The sequence below is a fragment of the Lactuca saligna genome, chromosome 6, assembly GCF_052625555.1.
Source record: "Lactuca saligna cultivar CGN05327 chromosome 6, ASM5262555v1, whole genome shotgun sequence".
Taxonomy (NCBI): Eukaryota; Viridiplantae; Streptophyta; class Magnoliopsida; order Asterales; family Asteraceae; genus Lactuca; species Lactuca saligna.
The window spans coordinates 155,758,075-155,763,839 of record NC_136422.1 but is presented as its reverse complement, the minus strand read 5'-3'; positions in this window follow the sequence as shown (position 1 = coordinate 155,763,839).

Genomic DNA, 5,765 nt, shown 5'->3' with positions numbered 1-5,765 from the left:
ATGAAATAAATACAAAATTTTTAACCATGATTAACCTAAACTAGCCCAACAAAGTGTAAAAATCATACTATATTTCTTTTGGGACTAAAAACCATCCAACTTAACATCTACATGGGTTTAGGGCATTAAAGCCCAATTTTTCTCCTTCCATTCCAAAAATCTCGGCCCAAGGCCCAAAACAAGCCCAAGAGAAGAGAGTTGACTTTAGTATGCCACCTCATCTTTAACCATTGGACATCCATGCATTATTCTCATTCTTCCATGCACATCACCTCAAATATCACCTCTTCTTCTCTTCTCTCTCTCACTCTCGGCCACTAGCACACACACACACCACAAAAATCTCTCAAACTCTCTCAAGAACACTCAAGAACACTTCTCCCTCTCCACTCCAAATCTCGAGTTTTAGAAAGCATTCAAGGGGAAATTTCCACAAATTCTTCATCTAAGGTAAGATTATGCATGGATCTATGATTTATATTCTTTTTTGTTATCAAATCCCTTCCTAATCCATGCAAAAATCGTGATTTTTCACCTTAGAAAGCTTCATAAACTCGAAAACTTCATCAAGGGTGCAAAGGCCAAAGTTACTTCATTTCTTCCATTCTTTCTTCCAAAAACCGAATCAACACCCAAAGTGAGTTTCATATCCCCTTATTTTCGATTTTTATGAGTTTTTGTGGGGGAGAATACAAGAAAAAGTGTAGATCCATCATTATGTGTATGTTGTGGTTGATTTCTATGCTTACATGTATGTTTTGTATGATTTTATTGATAGATCTAGGGTGATATGCTAAAAACCGAGACATATATTTTATCATAGCATAAAATAGACTATCACATGCAAAGTATACTAAGAAAATGACTAAATAGCTTAACAACACTTAACTTGGACTAAAAACTCATTTTTTTTGACATAAAATGTTGAAAATACAAAGTTAAAGGGCCTAAAGTGCAATATCTAGAAATCTGATGGGTGAGATGAGTCAAAACAGTTTACACAATGTATTTTCTGAAAATATACTATTTAGAGGGTTAAAAACATAAATTCCAAGCTTATTGGGCTAAGTATGACATTTTCGGCCCAATAAGGCCCAATATGCGAAATTTTCTAAATTGGAGGACCAAAACTGCATTTTTCTGTAAAACAGTGGACTATAAGTGTTCCATGTGCTTTTCAAGGGTTTACAATACTTTTCAAATTTAAAAGGGACCAAAATTGTAAAAATTTTCCAAATTGGGTCAAAAATGTAAAAGTTGCGAAAAACAGGGGTTATAACCGAGAAAACTGAAATTTCAAGGACTTAAGCTGTTTTCTATGAAAAGTATGCTGAAAAATACTTATTTCAATAATTTTTGGTGTTAAAATGTCAAGAAAAATTATTTAAGGACCAAACCGGAAAGTTTTTAAATAAAGGGGTAAAAAGGGTAAATTTTACAAATAAGGAGGGACTGAAAACAGAAAATTTTCAAGGCTAGTTCAATACATGCAATTTGACCAAATAATGGTACTACGCCTATCGACGAAATACAATACATTACAATACCAAAAGTCGTTGTCAAACGAATTGGTTCGGTCTCGAACCAATAAAAATCCAAAACCACTAACACGACGTTACTATGACATTACGACATCACGATTCATAACCATAACGATTACTATTACATGCGAGTGTGCGCAGACGTCTATGCACCATCTTTGGGCCCAAAAGTGTAAAATCTTGTTCGTTGAGCCTAGCTAGCCCAATGACCTGATCTTAAGGCCCGAAGGTCTCTCTCTCACTTACGAAGTGTTGGGTTTTACCGATCCGACATGACGTAACAGGACTTTCAATGGCATGCATACTACTGGACCCCAAGGGTTTTTCAGTGCTGCTAGTAAAGTCGGTAACTCACGATTGCGGGTTGGGCTTCGGGCCCTTCGCGATTGCATTTATCCCAATCGACGCGGGGAAATACCGAAGGTTTCGCACCTTCTCTCCTTCCCTCCGGTCGTGGGACTACACAAGTCCGGGAGGATTGAGTTGTGTGAAGAATTACGAGTGGTGCCTAAGGGATCGCTTGTAAGGTTGTTGATTGGACGTTTTCGTCGACGTACGTCACAACAGTTCACCACCCATTGTATTCTCAATGCCTCCGGAGCTCAATGATTCACTCTAACGAAACGAAACAACGGTATACAACTAAGTAATACAAAATGATAGGAAAACGTCGGGTTTTCCTAGGGTTTTCAATAGTTGCAAATTATGAATTACCGGTCTAAATATTTTTACAACTATTACACTTTCATCAATAAGAATTCAAGCATGCATACTCATGGATCAACACATATTTTTATACCATTTTATTATTAGAAAATATCGGATTTTCTGATGGGTTTCAAACATTACTTTGGTTTTCAAACTTTACTTATGAACTCACCAACATTTCGTATGTTGACGTTTTTCAAAATACTTGTATTCTCAGGTAACAGATAAGGTGATGGATGATTTATACTCTATGATGTTTGTTGTAGTTTAAGTGAAGTCGAACAGTTATTTTGAGAATGTAACGATTGAACAATGTAACGAATGTAAACACTAACGGTTGTACTATTCCAAATGTTGGTGATGTTTTATGTTATGTTTCATGTATATGCATTGTAATGGTATTCAATGAGTCACGATAGCCCTCGGACGTTTCCGCCGTTTGGTTCGGGGGTGTGACATATGCCTTTGTGGCCCGAAATTCTGTTTTCGGTTCTCTTGATTTCGAGGATTGAAACTCTTCTTTCGGTTGTCTATATTTGGAGGACTGAATTGTTTCTTTCGGTTCTCTAGATTTTGAGGACCGAAACTCTTCTTGCGGTTGTCTAGATTTTGAGGACCGAAACTATTCTTTCGGTTGTTTTTATTGTGTTGAACATGAGACGCTGATTTTGCTTTTGCTTCTTCCTTTGACATAAAAGTCTTTTCATATCGAACATAATTAGGGTTCTGAGACCGCTAAAACTGTTTTCTTTCAGTGAGATTCTTCTTGTATCTCAAATTACGTTGATGCTTTCTCTCTAACACTTGTTTTGGAGTTTTTCTGATGTTGGCCTTTTGCTTCGGTCTTGGAGCATGAGTTTCGCTCTTTAGCGAATAGGTTTCGCTTGACGCCCTGATCGGTTCATCTGAAGAATTTTTTGGTACCACTTCTCTTTGGCACATCGAATCATGTAGGTTCATTGAGTGGTTCTGCCACATACCTACCTTTTACCCTCCAAGATGTTTTGTTAGATAGACATTCTGTTTCATTGGCGTTATCAATCGGTGCTGACCAGAAGAACTCATCACAACCATCAATATTATTTTCTTCTACTAACGCTGTCAGTTCAGTTGTCTGTTGCTGAGTAACTCCCTTAAATGTATAAACTTTATTAAGAGTTGTTTGGACCTTTTGATATACAACAACCTTTTCCTTGAGGACTTTAGTCTTGTTTTTGGATAAACGAGCGAACTTAACAGAATTTTATGAAATAAGATTTTTGTTGGTTTCGGGTTCACTCTTGACAAATTCGGAGCAGTCCACCTCATCTTCTACAGATATTTCACTCAAATCATCATCCTCATTGAATTTTGAAGTGTTTTCAACATCAATTTTATTTTCTGAACTCAATATGGCATTCAAAGAGTCAAATTTCTGTATAATTTCGGTTTTGATTTTCAGTTTGTCATTTTCATCCAACAAATTTTTGAGCATGTCCTTATGGTCTTTTGACTTTATGAAGGACTCTATTTTGTCAAGACCAATTTTGTAAGCGGGAGATACATCATCAAAAGAAACGACGTTTTCACAGTTATAAGCATCGACATCGATTTCATACTCCTTTAACTCAAGGAAAAGAAAAATCATACGATGTATTTTCTTCTCTATATCACAATCAAGATGCAATTGAGTAATGTTGGAATATAATCGTTTAGAAATCAAACAAAAAACATTATGTAGTTTTAAAAGATTTAAATTATCTCTTTGTAAATAAATTGTCTCATCGCTAGACCTAATCAACTCCTTCTCCTTTTGCTCAATCCACATACATCTCTCCTCACTCTTCGACGATATCCCGCTGATTTGATTAGTTAGGTTAGAGTTTGTGATGCGAGTTTGAGTTAAACTACCACTTATGCTAGAAAATTTAGATTTTAATCCATTAAGTTCCTTTTCATAGTTTGTGATGGGGGTATGTAAACAAATAAGAATGGATTGTACCTTCTTGATCAACTCATCACATTCGTTGATCTGTTCATTGACAGGTTTCACTGCAAAACACCTGTCTTCTCTCTCTTTCGCTTCGTCTAGTTCCCCTTCAGTGGTATAGCCTCTCATATGTGACACCTCAAAGGTCACCTTTAGGCACTTTCCTGCAACATTCTCTTCTTTCACCAACAAAGCCCTGTTGTGAGTGGGCTTCTTCACTTTTTCATCTTCAGAGTTTGTAGACTAAACTTTGACACCTCCAAACTCATCATCAACATTATTTCCGAGCATTCATAGTGTTATTAGATCCACCTTTATTCTTCTTGATTTCCTCCAATCTTCGTATGAGGTTTGCTTCCTCGTCTTCGTCGTCATTCTTTTTTGATGTCTTTCTTAACATACAATCTTTAGTGAAGTGATTTTTTCCTCCATAGTAGTGAAAATTAAAACCTAAGTCACCATCAAATTTTGATTCCTTCTTTGGTTCTTCGGACTGAGAGACACTCTTCGGTTCCTCCTTCGCTTTCTCTGCAATGTAGCTTCCCTACCATTTTCGATTCTTATTTGCTGGGAACCTTCTTCTGATGAACTTCTTGGGATTTGAAACCATCAAAATATAATCTTCACTTGTTAAATCATATTCAAAAAGATCTAAATCTTCTTCTTCTTTAGTAGCATTCTTTCCTTTGGAGATTAGAGCTAAGGACCCCATCCCAGAAACCACATTCGTTTCTTTAGTCACTTCACTCTCAAGTGACTTTAATTTCCCACCAGTTTGGCTAGAGAATAAGCCTTGAATTGTTCGTGTGCCTTCACAGTAGACACCACAACCATCCATTCGGGTCTAAGGTCATTCATGAATGTGACCTTCTGTTCAATGACTTTCCTTTCAGTCCCATGTTTTATCATCTTACTAAGAAGATGATTGAAGTGATCGAAGGCTTGAATTAACTTCTCTTTAAGCTTCTGCTTGAAGTCACCAAATTTTGAGAGCTACAAAGTTTGGATTGAATGCTCAAGATCTTCATCTGTAGAATACAGTTCCTTCAGCCCGTCCCATATTTCTTTTGCCATTGTGCATGAGCTTACTAATCGAAACGTATCCGACTGTAAGGCGAACCTTATCATCCTTAAGGCTTTGATGTTGCACTGAAAAATTTCCTTCTCATCTTGGGGTATGTCATTTATATCATTGACAAGCTGATTATACTCCTTTTGGGTTTTAACAATTCTTGAAGTACTTGAGTGAGTGAATGGACCTATGGTAATCCCTCCTAGATCAAGTATCCATTGTCTTATGAACCAATCACCTAGTTTCCAAACTGATGTGTCTAGACCTCACAGTCTTGAGTGTATAATATAGGAATCCTTGTCGTCGATCCTATACTATTGGAGATATTGATTGACTTTGTTTGAGAATCTTATATGGACATGATGATGTTTGTTCAAAAACCTGTTTAAGATCAGACTTGTAAATAACATTAGGGTAAGATCAATTATTAAAGAACTACGTCAATAGCTGATGACGGCTCTAACAATATCGATCA